Raw genomic sequence first — 17,827 nt, forward strand, 5'->3', positions numbered from 1 at the left:
CCTGTTTCTTCCTGAAGCAACATCAGATGCACACATGCATTCATCTCATCTCATGTTCAATTCTCACTACACTTGGCACCCACACGCATCCATAATCACATCATATCACTCTCAATCTTCATTCACCTACAGAAGGTCTATTTGAGCATTAACAGCATATCAACTGTTAAAAAGATTGTCCCACAAAGTTATCAATGTTGATTGTATTTCCTGTTTGTCAATTTCAAAATCATTAGTTTAATTTGAAGAATTAAAACTTTTAAACGTCAAACTGGTTTCCTCATTGAACTGAAACACAGACACTCAGATATTATCGGCAGTTTATGGATGAAAACAACCTTTGAGTCTTCTGGACAATATAACATTTGGTTATTGATTTATTAAAATTAATATTCCGAATTAATACGTAGCATGGTTTCTCTTCAATAAAAGAGCATAAATCCATAACGCTACACCTCTATGTGCAAGAATCTAGTCTTTGCAGTGGGCGACACAATCATACCTTGACAAATACACAAGGGATTTTTCAGAGATTTTTCAAGGTTTTTCCTTCGCTTACAGCCATACCACCCTGAAAAAGCCCGATCCCCTCTCATCTCGGAATCAATCAGGGTTGGGCCTGGTCAGTACCTGTATGGGAGACCTCTTGGGAATACCAGGTGCTGTAAGCTTTTTCACTAATTTGTTATAAAATACAGTTTTTTTCACTTCACCACATCTTTGAACAGCTTCGTCATTGAATAATTTTAAAGTCAGGTGTTCCACACGAACTGCACACACTTGTTGGTAATAAACCTCCTTTGATTTGTCCCTAGCAATAATGTCTCAGTGCTGGCATTTTAGAGACAAGAAATGGGGTGGGAGCCAATTGTTAGAGTCTAAAGAAGAGCAACAATGATGAAGACAACTGTTTAACTTAGCCTTTTACCTCTATATGCAAGAATCTAGTCTTTGCAGTGGGCGACACAATCATACCTTGACAAATACACAAGGGATTTTTCAGAGATTTTTCAAGGTTTTTCCTTCGCTTACAGCCATATCACCCTGAAAAAGCCCGATCCCGTCTGACCTCGGAAGCAATCCAGGTTGGGGCCTGGTCAGTACTTGTATGGGAGACCTTTTGGGAATACCAGGTGCTGTAAGCTTTTTCACTAATTTGTTATAAAATACAGTTTTTTTCACTTCACCACAGCTTTGAACAGCTTCGTCATTGAATAATTTTAAAGCCAGGTGTTCCACACGAACTGCACACACTTGTTGGTAATAAACCTCCTTTGAATTGTCCCTAGCAATAATGTCTCAGTGCTGGCATTTTAGAGACAAGAAATGGGGTGGGAGCCGATTGTTACTCGAAAAAAGAGCAACAGTGATGAAGACAACTGTTTAACTTAGCCTTTTACCTCCATATGCAAGAATCTAGTCTTTGCAGTGGGCGACACAATCATACTTTGACATATACACAAGGGATTTTTCAGAGATTTTTCAAGGTGTGTCTTTCGCTTATGGCCAAACCACCCTGAAAAACCCCGATCCCGTCTGATCTCGGAAGCAATCCAGGGTTGGGCCTGGTCAGTAACTGAATGGGAGACCTCTTGGGAATACCAGGTGCTGTAAGCTTTTTCACTAATTTGTTATAAAATACAGTTTTTTTCACTTCACCACATCTTTGAACAGCTTCGTCATTGAATAATTTTAAAGCCAGGTGTTCCACACGAACTGCACACACTTGTTGGTAATAAACCTCCTTTTATTTGTCCCTAGCAATAATGTCTCAGTGCTGGCATTTTAGAGACAAGAAATGGGGTGGGAGCCAATTGTTAGAGTCTAAAGAAGAGCAACAATGATGAAGACAACTGTTTAACTTAGCCTTTTACCTCTATATGCAATAATCTAGTCTTTGCAGTGGGCGACACAATCATACCTTGACAAATACACAAGGGATTTTCCAGAGATGTTTCAAGGTTTTTCCTTCACTTACAGCCATACCACCCTGAAAAAGCCCGATCCCCTCTGATCTCGGAATCAATCCAGGGTTGGGCCTGGTCAGTACCTGTATGGGAGAACTCTTGGGAATACCAGGTGCTGTAAGCTTTTTCACTAATTTGTTATAAAATACAGTTTTTTTCACTTCACCACATCTTTGAACAGCTTCGTCATTGAATAATTTTAAAGCCAGGTGTTCCACACGAACTGCACACACTTGTTGGTAATAAACCTCCTTTGATTTGTCCCTAGCAATAATGTCTCAGTGCTGGCATTTTAGAGACAAGAAATGGGGTGGGAGCCAATTGTTAGAGTCTAAAGAAGAGCAACAATGATGAAGACAACTGTTTAACTTAGCCTTTTACCTCTATATGCAAGAATCTAGTCTTTGCAGTGGGCGACACAATCATACCTTGACAAATACACAAGGGATTTTTCAGAGATTTTTCAAGGTTTTTCCTTCGCTTACAGCCATACCACCCTGAAAAGGCCCGATCCCCTCTGATCTCGGAATCAATCTAGGTTTGGGCCTGGTCAGTACCTGTATGGGAGACCTTTTGGGAATGCCAGGTGCTGTAAGCTTTTTCACTAATTTGTTATAAAATACAGTTTTTTTCACTTCACCACAGCTTTGAACAGCTTCGTCATTGAATAATTTTAAAGCCAGGTGGTCCACACGAACTGCACACACTTGTTGGTAATAAACCTCTTTTGAATTGTCCCTAGCAATAATGTCTCAGTGCTGGCATTTTAGAGACAAGAAATGGGGTGGGAGCCGATTGTTACTCGAAAAAAGAGCAACAGTGATGAAGACAACTGTTTAACTTAGCCTTTTACCTCCATATGCAAGAATCTAGTCTTTGCAGTGGGCGACACAATCATACTTTGACATATACACAAGGGAGTTTTTCAGAGATTTTTCAAGGTGCGTCTTTCGCTTATGGCCAAACCACCCTGAAAAACCCCGATCCCGTCTGATCTCGGAAGCAATCCAGGGTTGGGCCTGGTCAGTAACTGAATGGGAGACCTCTTGGGAATACCAGGTGCTGTAAGCTTTTTCACTAATTTGTTATAAAATACAGTTTTTTTCACTTCACCACATCTTTGAACAGCTTCGTCATTGAATAATTTTAAAGCCAGGTGTTCCACACGAACTGCACACACTTGTTGGTAATAAACCTCCTTTGATTTGTCCGTAGCAATAATGTCTCAGTGCTGGCATTTTAGAGACAAGAAATGGGGTGGGAGCCGATTCTTACTCGAAAAAAGAGCAACAGTGATGACGACAACTGTTTAACTTAGCCTTTTACCTCCATATGCAAGAATCTAGTCTTTGCAGTGGGCGACACAATCATACTTTGACATATACACAAGGGATTTTTCAGAGATTTTTCAAGGTGTGTCCTTCGCTTATGGCCAAACCACCCTGAAAAAGCCCGATCCCGTCTGATCTCGGAAGCAATCCAGGGTTGGGCCTGGTCAGTACCTGTATGGGAGACCTCTTGGGAATACCAGGTGCTGTAAGCTTTTTCACTAATTTGTTATAAAATACAGTTTTTTTCACTTCACCACATCTTTGAACAGCTTCGTCATTGAATAATTTTAAAGCCAGGTGTTCCACACGAACTGCACACACTTGTTGGTAATAAACCTCCTTTTATTTGTCCCTAGCAATAATGTCTCAGTGCTGGCATTTAGAGACAAGAAATGGGGTGGGAGCCAGTTGTTAGAGTCTAAAGAAGAGCAACAATGATGAAGACAACTGTTTAACTTAGCCTTTTACCTCTATATGCAAGAATCTAGTCTTTGCAGTGGGCGACACAATCATACCTTGACAAATACAGAAGGGATTTTCCAGAGATGTTTCAAGGTTTTTCCTTCACTTACAGCCATACCACCCTGAAAAAGCCCAATCCCCTCTGATCTCGGAATCAATCCAGGGTTGGGCCTGGTCAGTACCTGTATGGGAGACCTCTTGGGAATACCAGGTGCTGTAAGCTTTTTCACTAATTTGTTATAAAATACAGTTTTTTTTCACTTCACCACATCTTTGAACAGCTTCGTCATTGAATAATTTTAAAGCCAGGTGTTCCACACGAACTGCACACACTTGTTGGTAATAAACCTCCTTTGATTTGTCCCTAGCAATAATGTCTCAGTGCTGGCATTTTAGAGACAAAAAATGGGGTGGGAGCCGATTGTTACTCGAAAAAAAAGCAACTGTGATGAAGACAACTGTTTAACTTAGCCTTTTACCTCCATATGCAAGAATCTAGTCTTTGCAGTGGGCGACACAATCATACTTTGACATATACACAAGGGATTTTTCAGAGATTTTTCAAGGTGTTTCCTTCGCTTACGGCCATACCACCCTGAAATAGCCCGATCCCGTCTGAACTCGGAAGCAATCCAGGATTGGGCCTGGTCAGTACCTGTATGGGAGACCTCTTGGGAATACCAGGTGCTGTAAGCTTTTTCACTAATTTGTTATAAAATACAGTTTTTTTCACTTCACCACATCTTTGAACAGCTTCGTCATTGAATAATTTTAAAGCCAGGTGTTCCACACGAACTGCACACACTTGTTGGTAATAAACCTCCTTTTATTTGTCCCTAGCAATAATGTCTCAGTGCTGGCATTTTAGAGACAAGAAATGGGGTGGGAGCCAATTGTTAGAGTCTAAAGAAGAGCAACAATGATGAAGACAACTGTTTAACTTAGCCTTTTACCTCTATATGCAATAATCTAGTCTTTGCAGTGGGCGACACAATCATACCTTGACAAATACACAAGGGATTTTCCAGAGATGTTTCAAGGTTTTTCCTTCGCTTACAGCCATACCACCCTGAAAAAGCCCGATCCCCTCTGATCTCGGAATCAATCCAGGGTTGGGCCTGGTCAGTACCTGTATGGGAGACCTCTTGGGAATACCAGGTGCTGTAAGCTTTTTCACTAATTTGTTATAAAATACTGTTTTTTTCACTTCACCACATCTTTGAACAGCTTCGTCATTGAATAATTTTAAAGCCAGGTGTTCCACACGAACTGCACACACTTGTTGGTAATAAACCTCCTTTGATTTGTCCCTAGCAATAATGTCTCAGTGCTGGCATTTTAGAGACAAGAAATGGGGTGGGAGCCAATTGTTAGAGTCTAAAGAAGAGCAACAATGATGAAGACAACTGTTTAACTTAGCCTTTTACCTCTATATGCAAGAATCTAGTCTTTGCAGTGGGCGACACAATCATACTTTGACATATACACAAGGGATTTTTCAGAGATTTTTCAAGGTGTGTCCTTCGCTTACGGCCATACCACCCTGAAAAAGCCCGATCCCGTCTGATCTCGGAAGCAATCCAGGGTTGGGCCTGGTCAGTACCTGTATGGGAGACCTCTTGGGAATACCAGGTGCTGTAAGCTTTTTCACTAATTTGTTATAAAATACAGTTTTTTTCACTTCACCACATCTTTGAACAGCTTCGTCATTGAATAATTTTAAAGCCAGGTGTTCCACACGAACTGCACACACTTGTTGGTAATAAACCTCCTTTTATTTGTCCCTAGCAATAATGTCTCAGTGCTGGCATTTTAGAGACAAGAAATGGGGTGGGAGCCAATTGTTAGAGTCTAAAGAAGAGCAACAATGATGAAGACAACTGTTTAACTTAGCCTTTTACCTCTATATGCAATAATCTAGTCTTTGCAGTGGGCGACACAATCATACCTTGACAAATACACAAGGGATTTTCCAGAGATGTTTCAAGGTTTTTCCTTCGCTTACAGCCATACCACCCTGAAAAAGCCCGATCCCCTCTGATCTCGGAATCAATCCAGGGTTGGGCCTGGTCAGTACCTGTATGGGAGACCTCTTGGGAATACCAGGTGCTGTAAGCTTTTTCACTAATTTGTTATAAAATACAGTTTTTTTCACTTCACCACATCTTTGAACAGCTTCGTCATTGAATAATTTTAAAGCCAGGTGTTCCACACGAACTGCACACACTTGTTGGTAATAAACCTCCTTTGATTTGTCCCTAGCAATAATGTCTCAGTGCTGGCATTTTAGAGACAAGAAATGGGGTGGGAGCCAATTGTTAGAGTCTAAAGAAGAGCAACAATGATGAAGACAACTGTTTAACTTAGCCTTTTACCTCTATATGCAAGAATCTAGTCTTTGCAGTGGGCGACACAATCATACCTTGACAAATACACAAGGGATTTTTCAGAGATTTTTCAAGGTTTTCCCTTCGCTTACAGCCATACCACCCTGAAAAAGCCAGATCCCCTCTGATCTCGGAATCAATCCAGGTTTGGGCCTGGTCAGTACCTGTATGGGAGACCTTTTGGGAATACCAGGTGCTGTAAGCTTTTTCGCTAATTTGTTATAAAATACAGTTTTTTTCACTTCACCACAGCTTTGAACAGCTTCGTCATTGAATAATTTTAAAGCCAGGTGTTCCACACGAACTGCACACACTTGTTGGTAATAAACCTCCTTTGAATTGTCCCTAGCAATAATGTCTCAGTGCTGGCATTTTAGAGACAAGAAATGGGGTGGGAGCCGATTGTTACTCGAAAAAAGAGCAACAGTGATGAAGACAACTGTTTAACTTAGCCTTTTACCTCCATATGCAAGAATCTAGTCTTTGCAGTGGGCGACACAATCATACTTTGACATATACACAAGGGATTTTTCAGAGATTTTTCAAGGTGTGTCTTTCGCTTATGGCCAAACCACCCTGAAAAACCCTGATCCCGTTTGATCTCGGAAACAATCCAGGGTTGGGCCTGGTCAGTACCTGTATGGGACACCTCTTGGGAATACCAGGTGCTGTAAGCTTTTTCACTAATTTGTTATAAAATACAGTTTTTTTCACTTCACCACATCTTTGAACAGCTTCGTCATTGAATAATTTTAAAGCCAGGTGTTCCACACGAACTGCACACACTTGTTGGTAATAAACCTCCTTTGATTTGTCCCTAGCAATAATGTCTCAGTGCTGGCATTTTAGAGACAAGAAATGGGGTGGGAGCCGATTCTTACTCGAAAAAAGAGCAACAGTGATGAAGACAACTGTTTAACTTAGCCTTTTACCTCCATATGCAAGAATCTAGTCTTTGCAGTGGGCGACACAATCATACTTTGACATATACACAAGGGATTTTTCAGAGATTTTTCAAGGTGTGTCCTTCGCTTACGGCCATACCACCCTGAAAAAGCCCTATCCCGTCTGATCTCGGAATCAATCCAGGGTTGGGCCTGGTCAGTACCTGTATGGGAGACCTCTTGGGAATACCAGGTGCTGTAAGCTTTTTCACTAATTTGTTATAAAATACAGTTTTTTTCACTTCACCACATCTTTGAACAGCTTCGTCATTGAATAATTTTAAAGCCAGGTGTTCCACACGAACTGCACACACTTGTTGGTAATAAACCTCCTTTGATTTGTCCCTAGCAATAATGTCTCAGTGCTGGCATTTTAGAGACAAGAAATGGGGTGGGAGCCAATTGTTAGAGTCTAAAGAAGAGCAACAATGATGAAGACAACTGTTTAACTTAGCCTTTTACCTCTATATGCAAGAATCTAGTCTTTGCAGTGGGCGACACAATGATACCTTGACAAATACTCAAGGGATTTTTCAGAGATTTTTCAAGGTTTTTCCTTCGCTTACAGCCATACCACCCTGAAAAAGCCCGATCCCCTCTGATCTCGGAATCAATCCAGGTTTGGGCCTGGTCAGTACCTGTATGGGAGACCTTTTGGGAATACCAGGTGCTGTAAGCTTTTTCACTAATTTGTTATAAAATACAGTTTTTTTCACTTCACCACAGCTTTGAACAGCTTCGTCATTGAATAATTTTAAAGCCAGGTGTTCCACACGAACTGCACACACTTGTTGGTAATAAACCTCCTTTGAATTGTCCCTAGCAATAATGTCTCAGTGCTGGCATTTTAGAGACGAGAAATGGGGTGGGAGCCGATTGTTACTCGAAAAAAGAGCAACAGTGATGAAGACAACTGTTTAACTTAGCCTTTTACCTCCATATGCAAGAATCTAGTCTTTGCAGTGGGCGACACAATCATTCTTTGACATATACACAAGGGATTTTTCAGAGATTTTTCAAGGTGTGTCTTTCGCTTATGGCCAAACCACCCTGAAAAACCCCGATCCCGTCTGACGTCGGAAGCAATCCAGGTTTGGGCCTGGTCATTACCTGTATGGGAGACCTTTTGGGAATACCAGGTGCTGTAAGCTTTTTCACTAATTTGTTATAAAATACAGTTTTTTTCACTTCACCACAGCTTTGAACAGCTTCGTCATTGAATAATTTTAAAGCCAGGTGTTCCACACGAACTGCACACACTTGTTGGTAATAAACCTCCTTTGAATTGTCCCTAGCAATAATGTCTCAGTGCTGGCATTTTAGAGACAAGAAATGGGGTGGGAGCCGATTGTTACTCGAAAAAAGAGCAACAGTGATGAAGACAACTGTTTAACTTAGCCTTTTACCTCCATATGCAAGAATCTAGTCTTTGCAGTGGGCGACACAATCATACTTTGACATATACACAAGGGATTTTTCAGAGATTTTTCAAGGTGTGTCTTTCGCTTATGGCCAAACGACCCTGAAAAACTCCCAATCCCGTCTGATCTCGGAAGCAATCCAGGGTTGGGCCTGGTCAGTACCTGTATGGGAGACCTCTTGGGAATACCAGGTGCTGTAAGCTTTTTCACTAATTTGTTATAAAATACAGTTTTTTTCACTTCACCATAGCTTTGAACAGCTTCGTCATTGAATAATTTTAAAGTCAGGTGTTCCACACGAACTGCACACACTTGTTGGTAATAAACCTCCTTTGATTTGTCCCTAGCAATAATGTCTCAGTGCTGGCATTTTAGAGACAAGAAATGGGGTGGGAGCCAATTGTTAAAGTCTAAAGAAGAGCAATAATGATGAAGACAACTGTTTAACTTAGCCTTTTACCTCTGTAACGTGAGGAAATATGGGTTTTCTGTCACAATGGGGGTGTTGGACTCAGCTGTGTCAAAGCTGGGTCGCTGAGAACTTTCACCCACAGATTAAGACCTGAACGCCAGCGAGTCTGGGAGGAAACCATAACATCTGCCACCTGCAGTCTACCAGAAGATGTGTTTACATGAGTTGTACCCAGACCAAGTCAAAACATAAAGTTTAAACTTCTTTTTCTTGATTTTAATGTTAAAGTAACCATTATCATTTTGCTCATTATAAATGTGATTAATCAAATGAATGACTATTTAGCTTTGGGGTAATTATAATGGTTTAATGAATCCATTCTTAAATAATGTTGAGAATGTTTGTTACTGACCTTCACACACACTCAAGCACAAACATTCACACACATCCACACACACCTGCTCACAGTAAACTCCAGACACATTTGATGACGCACGTTTGCTTTGAGAAGAGAAAGGTTTTTGGTAAGTTTTCAGTCTTATGATTTGGTTCGTGTTGGACAACGAGAGAGAACAGTCCTGAAAACCAAAGGGGGGGCAGAGCCTGTTGGCTCGTTCTTCCCCCCTTCTCTCACGCTGCTTCTGCCACGCCAGGCAGAATAGCTGAACCGCAACTTCTAACGCAGACTCATTACCGAGTCTTTTGATTTCTGAGTGAATTAACTTAAGGAAGCGCGTCGACAAAACGCTTTACCATCAACGTGTACCGAGGGGCAACTCTGGACCGGGTCACAGCGCATCTTTGTCTTCTTTGCCAGCCAAGGTGACCTGGATGAAACATCCTAAGGTGACGTCCCGGGTCCAACAGAGGGTCCGATTTTCGGTGAGGCAAAACACGACAGATAGCGTTTTGATGCATCTTTTCCACTAAACCTAAGTTTATTCAAACCATCACTTCACTCAGACACCTGTTTCTTCCTGAAGCAACATCAGATGCACACATGCATTCATCTCATCTCATGTTCAATTCTCACTACACTTGGCACCCACACGCATCCATAATCACATCATATCACTCTCAATCTTCATTCACCTACAGAAGGTCTATTTGAGCATTAACAGCATATCAACTGTTAAAAAGATTGTCCCACAAAGTTATCAATGTTGATTGTATTTTCTGTTTGTCAATTTCAAAATCATTAGTTTAATTTGAAGAATTAAAACTTTTAAACGTCAAACTGGTTTCCTCATTGAACTGAAACACAGACACTCAGATATTATCGGCAGTTTATGGATGAAAACAACCTTTGAGTCTTCTGGACAATATAACATTTGGTTATTGATTTATTAAAATTAATATTCCGAATTAATACGTAGCATGGTTTCTCTTCAATAAAAGAGCATAAATCCATAACGCTACATTTAATGGCGAGCATATCCAGACTTCTATATCTGCGATTTATCTGATTTCTTACATCTAAAAGCTGCAAACAACGCTTTTCTCTGTGTTTCACTTTGATGTCTTATTTTGAAATTAACCGGAAATTGTTCCGTTGAAGTCACTCTTCCGCGAGGCGTCGTCCTGGTGGAAACTTGGCCGGGAAGATCTCCGATCTCAAATTGACCGCAAATTACAGACCTAACTTTGATTTATCCCATCTTCGCCTTCGGAGCGAACGTGTGAGTTGTGCTTTTGACTAAATTCTGTCCATTTTGACGCGCCGCCGCGTCTCCAATCTAACCTCAGGTCGGAACGCTCCGTTTCCGCTCTGATCATCGCTGGGTGAGCTACCGTGCAGCTTATCCTCAGTTCCTAAAATTATCACTATATTCTCCGAACCTCAGAACCGAGACTGAATTCTCGGACACCTTTCGTCTCAGTGTGTTGACACTGTGGGCGAGCTATTGTGAAAGAAGTTTCTACTGCATTCAGATTGCGTGCGCTTTTTAAACGGAATGCTCGGTGACACCTGCCGGAGCTTGACTGCTCGGTAAACGTCGTAAAGCGAGGCACAGCCGTTACGCGTTACTGCATTCAGATTGCGTACGTTTTTTTTAAAGTCCGTATTAAAAGTGGAGCGAGATGCCTACTTGTTAATCGGGAAAATTTAAGTCTGGTAGCTACAGACAAAGAACGCTAGAACTAGCCGGAGAGCTAAGCTAGCGCCACAGTTAGACAAATAGGGCATGCGTCCCGTTAAATTGTCATCATTTCTGGCACAGTCAGTCTGTGTCCTCACAAAACCCGCATTGGCGGTGATTCTTGTAAATCGCTACGGTGTGTAGAATCTACATTTTGCTACGTTTGTCCGTCTGACACCAACACGGCAGCGTAGGGTTTGTTATTTTTTTTTTATTATTTTTTATTTTGGACCGGTGAACGGGTCGGCTTTCACAGCCTCCGTTGCTCGGTTCCATGCCTTTTTCTTCCATCTTGTGAAGTTGTGTGTATTCGTTTCTCTATCAACAATTCCTTGTTTTACCCTGTGTCATAAAGTTAAGTAAGCTACGGACAGTCCTTGTTTGTGTGAGACATATTAAGGAATCTGCCCGGAGTTTTACGTCGGCTCAGAAGGTAAAAACGCGAGTTGCTCTGAACTTAATGGGAGATGGACGAGACACGACAAAATCTTTCTTGCACTGTTACACCTGATGTAAAGTTCTCTGACGTTCTGCTTCCAGAACATGCCAAGACGCAGGAAATTCACCGGCCGAGCATCGCTGGTCCCTCCGCCCGCCCGAACGGGCCCGTTTTAGGCGGGTGCCGCCGGTCGGGAACAGTGGGGACTAGTGGCTGCGGTTCGGTGCCAGCTGCACTGGGTCGGAGGTGGTTCTGGTCTGCACTTCATGTCGTGAATTCGAGCAGCATGCTGTTTACAGTCATAACGCTTTTTCTTTACTTTTATTTCTTCCAGGGGGTCAAAAACCCACCATCAACATCAAGGTTTGAAATAAACAACACTTTCTCTGCTGCTTTTAAGATGAATAAATCTCTTGAGCCTATGGTTAACCTCTCTGACAAGCAGGTTGTGCTTAACCCTTTGTTTCCTAATGCTTCTCCTCTGTCATCCATGTTAAAGGCTGAACATCTCTCCAGCATGGGTGTGAAATCTTCAGGCTGTGACCCACCATTTCAGTCAGAGGTCTGTTTTACTCGTCAGTCCGCCTCATGCACAAACCAGCTTCTTTATCGGGGCGTGATGGAAACGTCAGCCGCCGTGAAACACTTGTGGTCTCCGGACGGAGCTACCATGCCATTTAAGGGGTTTGTGCCCGGACATCTTGACCTTTATGTGAATGACCTTGTCACTTTTCAGTTTGTGACCTCTGCTAATACGGTGGCCAATTCTTTTCTCCTTTCACAGGGGTGTGACTTAGTCTCGGGCCTCTGTGCTCTCTTTCCTGTGATTTCTCTTACAGGTGACCACGACGACGCAGAAAACCCTGCGGTTTCCAGCAGTCCTGTGGTCAGTGGCGATATTAAAGGTGGCTCGGTGGTTGCTGCGCACACCTCTCTCACGGGCTCGGGAAGGCAACCCGGCCCGGGAGGTGTAGGTGCGTGCAGTGATGCTCTGCTCGGGGCCCCTCCTGACAAAGGGGGGGTGCTGAGTGGCTCTGAGTTTTCCGTTGCGGACTTCAACCGGTTCGGGGGAACGCCTCCTCCGAGCGGGCGGGTCATTGCAGAACTCGACACTGACCTTCCTCCAATTCAGCTGACAACATTGACCTCCGACCCGGAGTTAGGTGCTGCACCTTCTACGGGGCGGAGTTCTAGTCGGTCTGTAAATACTCTGGTTAAACCGGGTTTTTCTGATTCTGTGTGGGAACCTCCATCATTCTTGGGAATAAAGTATTCATGGCTTCAGTTTTCAGGACAGACCATGTTCCTAAAGCTAGCATCATGTCTGTATCTGATTCTAAACATGGCTAGGTTTGCTTTGACACCCGTGACACAACCATCCTTGGATCACTCCTTTTCAGAACCTCCAAGTCCAGCACCTCCAGGTCTTTGGACATCTGAACACCTGCTCTTTCAGCACGATTCAGGTGACACTGTGCATCTTCTTGGTAATAGAGCTTTTAAGAGCTTAAGAACTGTTCTTTGTTATGCTTCTCCTGTCTCACAGACATGGCATAGGTTTGTGCAACAAAAGGGGGGTGGGGAGCCTCCTCCCGCTTTGCGAGCATCAGTTTCGCATTTCCAGTTCACTACCATTTCTGATCACAACAAAGTCGCCTCCGTAAAGCTGCAACACAACTTTGAGCAGGTAAAATCAGGTTCTGATCTAACAGCTAAACCATCAGCTTCGCTCCAGTTCCAAACGGGACCCTCAGGTAAATTCAAACAAGTTTCCCTGTGGGTTCGTAACACCAGATACAAACAGGTTGATAACCAAATCGCTTATGAGCCTGCTCCCACAGATACGTCCAAACTCGTGTCTCTGTGGGTCCGCAATACCAGATTCAAAACTCTATTCTGACCGACTCTATTCTTACCGGATTCTTTTCCACTGACTGGTGGACCGTTACAAATTCTCTCGTTGTGGGATGGATTTTTAACAAATGTGATATCCTTTGAGTTTTTTTTTTCAGGTTACCTGCCTCCAGCCAGGGTCCTGTTACTAACTCACATTTTTAGGGATTACTAACCTACTGATTTACATTTTTAGAACTGATTTACATCTCTATCTTTTTATTAGTGCTTTGTGTAGCAGGATTATATTTGATTACAAATTTAATTTTATTTTCTTGCTATTTCCCTTAAAGGGCCACAAGCCAATTTGCCCTTCATTTTCATGATTATTATTTCTTTTATATACATGCCTTTAATTAGTGCAGCCTGCTGAGTTTCACATATCAGTTAGGATTTACTTTTTTTTATTTGTGGTTTCACTGCATCACGTTTTTACATGACACGTAGAACAGGGTGCAGAACATTTCTTCTTTAGATAATTCACAAAAGGCACCCACATTTTCCCAGAGGCACCCATAGATAGGTTTTGATTGATTTCTTTGTTTGGCATCAAATGCTATCTATCGTGTGGGCTGTCTCACTTTGTCTCCTTCTCCGAGCTCGTATGGACTACATCCCATCAGAGGGGCCGTCTTCACCATCCTTCAACTGGTTTTCTGTCGCATGGGGCTTCGGTCGTGGTTCGAGATGGGTCGAGGTCGTCACTGGACTTCGCCTGGACTACGCCTGAGGAATACATCACCTGCCCAGCTCCGTGTGACACACGAGCTGCTTATCCTTTGCATACCTTTGCATTATTGCTGATGAAATTAACTGCTATTGAAAAAGCTCTGCTTTCAAGATGTCCTAAGTGGATTACTTTACAATGATTGCAACAGTTTTGGCCTTAATCATCTGATCAGGATACACTCCCTTCTACACGAGACCTGTGGTGACACTTCATCGTTCCTGCCTTCATCTGGGATGTCTACCTTCACGAGTACATCACGTTATTGTGTTTGTAACGGCAGGTGGCCTGTGCTTGACCACCATGTCGTCACAAAAAGGGGGGGAATGTAACGTGAGGAAATATGGGTTTTCTGTCACAATGGGGGTGTTGGACTCAGCTGTGTCAAAGCTGGGTCGCTGAGAACTTTCACCCACAGATTAAGACCTGAACGCCAGCGAGTCTGGGAGGAAACCATAACATCTGCCACCTGCAGTCTACCAGAAGATGTGTTTACATGAGTTGTACCCAGACCAAGTCAAAACATAAAGTTTAAACTTCTTTTTCTTGATTTTAATGTTAAAGTAACCATTATCATTTTGCTCATTATAAATGTGATTAATCAAATGAATGACTATTTAGCTTTGGGGTAATTATAATGGTTTAATGAATCCATTCTTAAATAATGTTGAGAATGTTTGTTACTGACCTTCACACACACTCAAGCACAAACATTCACACACATCCACACACACCTGCTCACAGTAAACTCCAGACACATTTGATGACGCACGTTTGCTTTGAGAAGAGAAAGGTTTTTGGTAAGTTTTCAGTCTTATGATTCGGTTCGTGTTAGACAACGAGAGAGAACAGACCTGAAAACCAAAGGGGGGGCAGAGCCTGTTGGCTCGTTCTTCCCCCCTTCTCTCACGCTGCTTCTGCCACGCCAGGCAGAATAGCTGAACCGCAACTTCTAACGCAGACTCATTACCGAGTCTTTTGATTTCTGAGTGAATTAACTTAAGGAAGCGCGTCGACAAAACGCTTTACCATCAACGTGTACCGAGGGGCAACTCTGGACCGGGTCGCAGCGCATCTTTGTCTTCTTTGCCAGCCAAGGTGACCTGGATGAAACATCCTAAGGTGACGTCCCGGGTCCAACAGAGGGTCCGATTTTCGGTGAGGCAAAACACGACAGATAGCGTTTTGATGCATCTTTTCCACTAAACCTAAGTTTATTCAAACCATCACTTCACTCAGACACCTGTTTCTTCCTGAAGCAACATCAGATGCACACATGCATTCATCTCATCTCATGTTCAATTCTCACTACACTTGGCACCCACACGCATCCATAATCACATCATATCACTCTCAATCTTCATTCACCTACAGAAGGTCTATTTGAGCATTAACAGCATATCAACTGTTAAAAAGATTGTCCCACAAAGTTATCAATGTTGATTGTATTTCCTGTTTGTCAATTTCAAAATCATTAGTTTAATTTGAAGAATTAAAACTTTTAAACGTCAAACTGGTTTCCTCATTGAACTGAAACACAGACACTCAGATATTATCGGCAGTTTATGGATGAAAACAACCTTTGAGTCTTCTGGACAATATAACATTTGGTTATTGATTTATTAAAATTAATATTCCGAATTAATACGTAGCATGGTTTCTCTTCAATAAAAGAGCATAAATCCATAACGCTACACCTCTATGTGCAAGAATCTAGTCTTTGCAGTGGGCGACACAATCATACCTTGACAAATACACAAGGGATTTTTCAGAGATTTTTCAAGGTTTTTCCTTCGCTTACAGCCATACCACCCTGAAAAAGCCCGATCCCCTCTCATCTCGGAATCAATCAGGGTTGGGCCTGGTCAGTACCTGTATGGGAGACCTCTTGGGAATACCAGGTGCTGTAAGCTTTTTCACTAATTTGTTATAAAATACAGTTTTTTTCACTTCACCACATCTTTGAACAGCTTCGTCATTGAATAATTTTAAAGTCAGGTGTTCCACACGAACTGCACACACTTGTTGGTAATAAACCTCCTTTGATTTGTCCCTAGCAATAATGTCTCAGTGCTGGCATTTTAGAGACAAGAAATGGGGTGGGAGCCAATTGTTAGAGTCTAAAGAAGAGCAACAATGATGAAGACAACTGTTTAACTAAGCCTTTTACCTCTATATGCAAGAATCTAGTCTTTGCAGTGGGCGACACAATCATACCTTGACAAATACACAAGGGATTTTTCAGAGATTTTTCAAGGTTTTTCCTTCGCTTACAGCCATACCACCCTGAAAAAGCCCGATCCCGTCTGACCTCGGAAGCAATCCAGGTTGGGGCCTGGTCAGTACTTGTATGGGAGACCTTTTGGGAATACCAGGTGCTGTAAGCTTTTTCACTAATTTGTTATAAAATACAGTTTTTTTCACTTCACCACAGCTTTGAACAGCTTCGTCATTGAATAATTTTAAAGCCAGGTGTTCCACACGAACTGCACACACTTGTTGGTAATAAACCTCCTTTGAATTGTCCCTAGCAATAATGTCTCAGTGCTGGCATTTTAGAGACGAGAAATGGGGTGGGAGCCGATTGTTACTCGAAAAAAGAGCAACAGTGATGAAGACAACTGTTTAACTTAGCCTTTTACCTCCATATGCAAGAATCTAGTCTTTGCAGTGGGCGACACAATCATTCTTTGACATATACACAAGGGATTTTTCAGAGATTTTTCAAGGTGTGTCTTTCGCTTATGGCCAAACCACCCTGAAAAACCCCGATCCCGTCTGACGTCGGAAGCAATCCAGGTTTGGGCCTGGTCATTACCTGTATGGGAGACCTTTTGGGAATACCAGGTGCTGTAAGCTTTTTCACTAATTTGTTATAAAATACAGTTTTTTTCACTTCACCACAGCTTTGAACAGCTTCGTCATTGAATAATTTTAAAGCCAGGTGTTCCACACGAACTGCACACACTTGTTGGTAATAAACCTCCTTTGAATTGTCCCTAGCAATAATGTCTCAGTGCTGGCATTTTAGAGACAAGAAATGGGGTGGGAGCCGATTGTTACTCGAAAAAAGAGCAACAGTGATGAAGACAACTGTTTAACTTAGCCTTTTACCTCCATATGCAAGAATCTAGTCTTTGCAGTGGGCGACACAATCATACTTTGACATATACACAAGGGATTTTTCAGAGATTTTTCAAGGTGTGTCTTTCGCTTATGGCCAAACGACCCTGAAAAACTCCCAATCCCGTCTGATCTCGGAAGCAATCCAGGGTTGGGCCTGGTCAGTACCTGTATGGGAGACCTCTTGGGAATACCAGGTGCTGTAAGCTTTTTCACTAATTTGTTATAAAATACAGTTTTTTTCACTTCACCATAGCTTTGAACAGCTTCGTCATTGAATAATTTTAAAGTCAGGTGTTCCACACGAACTGCACACACTTGTTGGTAATAAACCTCCTTTGATTTGTCCCTAGCAATAATGTCTCAGTGCTGGCATTTTAGAGACAAGAAATGGGGTGGGAGCCAATTGTTAAAGTCTAAAGAAGAGCAATAATGATGAAGACAACTGTTTAACTTAGCCTTTTACCTCTGTAACGTGAGGAAATATGGGTTTTCTGTCACAATGGGGGTGTTGGACTCAGCTGTGTCAAAGCTGGGTCGCTGAGAACTTTCACCCACAGATTAAGACCTGAACGCCAGC

At 42.3% G+C, this 17,827-nt stretch overlaps 3 non-coding genes and 19 pseudogenes across 3 annotated transcripts; all 22 read left to right on the plus strand.

Annotated features, from left to right (window-relative positions):
• The first annotated feature begins 553 nt into the window (after positions 1–553).
• Positions 554–671, plus strand: LOC139067340 (5S ribosomal RNA; annotated as a pseudogene).
• A 355-nt stretch (positions 672–1,026) lies between these two features.
• On the plus strand, positions 1,027–1,145 carry LOC139067593 (5S ribosomal RNA; annotated as a pseudogene).
• A 353-nt stretch (positions 1,146–1,498) lies between these two features.
• Positions 1,499–1,617, plus strand: LOC139067399 (5S ribosomal RNA; annotated as a pseudogene).
• A 355-nt stretch (positions 1,618–1,972) lies between these two features.
• LOC139067397 (5S ribosomal RNA) lies at positions 1,973–2,091 on the plus strand (annotated as a pseudogene).
• A 355-nt stretch (positions 2,092–2,446) lies between these two features.
• On the plus strand, positions 2,447–2,565 carry LOC139067656 (5S ribosomal RNA; annotated as a pseudogene).
• Positions 2,566–2,919: 354 nt separating this feature from the next.
• LOC139067400 (5S ribosomal RNA) lies at positions 2,920–3,038 on the plus strand (annotated as a pseudogene).
• A 353-nt stretch (positions 3,039–3,391) lies between these two features.
• Positions 3,392–3,510, plus strand: LOC139066806 (5S ribosomal RNA; annotated as a pseudogene).
• A 354-nt stretch (positions 3,511–3,864) lies between these two features.
• LOC139067307 (5S ribosomal RNA) lies at positions 3,865–3,983 on the plus strand (annotated as a pseudogene).
• Positions 3,984–4,337: 354 nt separating this feature from the next.
• LOC139066859 (5S ribosomal RNA) lies at positions 4,338–4,456 on the plus strand (annotated as a pseudogene).
• A 355-nt stretch (positions 4,457–4,811) lies between these two features.
• On the plus strand, positions 4,812–4,930 carry LOC139066519 (5S ribosomal RNA). Its single transcript, XR_011519419.1, has one exon. It is a non-coding gene; the product is annotated as a 5S ribosomal RNA (ribosomal RNA).
• Positions 4,931–5,285: 355 nt separating this feature from the next.
• LOC139068431 (5S ribosomal RNA) lies at positions 5,286–5,404 on the plus strand. Its single transcript, XR_011520029.1, has one exon. It is a non-coding gene; the product is annotated as a 5S ribosomal RNA (ribosomal RNA).
• A 355-nt stretch (positions 5,405–5,759) lies between these two features.
• Positions 5,760–5,878, plus strand: LOC139066520 (5S ribosomal RNA). Its single transcript, XR_011519420.1, has one exon. It is a non-coding gene; the product is annotated as a 5S ribosomal RNA (ribosomal RNA).
• Positions 5,879–6,233: 355 nt separating this feature from the next.
• LOC139067533 (5S ribosomal RNA) lies at positions 6,234–6,352 on the plus strand (annotated as a pseudogene).
• A 353-nt stretch (positions 6,353–6,705) lies between these two features.
• Positions 6,706–6,824, plus strand: LOC139067683 (5S ribosomal RNA; annotated as a pseudogene).
• Positions 6,825–7,177: 353 nt separating this feature from the next.
• LOC139066843 (5S ribosomal RNA) lies at positions 7,178–7,296 on the plus strand (annotated as a pseudogene).
• Positions 7,297–7,651: 355 nt separating this feature from the next.
• Positions 7,652–7,770, plus strand: LOC139067054 (5S ribosomal RNA; annotated as a pseudogene).
• Positions 7,771–8,123: 353 nt separating this feature from the next.
• LOC139068102 (5S ribosomal RNA) lies at positions 8,124–8,242 on the plus strand (annotated as a pseudogene).
• Positions 8,243–8,595: 353 nt separating this feature from the next.
• Positions 8,596–8,715, plus strand: LOC139067879 (5S ribosomal RNA; annotated as a pseudogene).
• A 7,204-nt stretch (positions 8,716–15,919) lies between these two features.
• On the plus strand, positions 15,920–16,037 carry LOC139067341 (5S ribosomal RNA; annotated as a pseudogene).
• Positions 16,038–16,392: 355 nt separating this feature from the next.
• Positions 16,393–16,511, plus strand: LOC139067290 (5S ribosomal RNA; annotated as a pseudogene).
• Positions 16,512–16,864: 353 nt separating this feature from the next.
• On the plus strand, positions 16,865–16,983 carry LOC139068104 (5S ribosomal RNA; annotated as a pseudogene).
• Positions 16,984–17,336: 353 nt separating this feature from the next.
• LOC139067880 (5S ribosomal RNA) lies at positions 17,337–17,456 on the plus strand (annotated as a pseudogene).
• Positions 17,457–17,827: the final 371 nt, after the last annotated feature.

This window comes from Nothobranchius furzeri, chromosome 2 (assembly GCF_043380555.1).
Source record: "Nothobranchius furzeri strain GRZ-AD chromosome 2, NfurGRZ-RIMD1, whole genome shotgun sequence".
Classification (NCBI taxonomy): domain Eukaryota; kingdom Metazoa; phylum Chordata; class Actinopteri; order Cyprinodontiformes; family Nothobranchiidae; genus Nothobranchius; species Nothobranchius furzeri.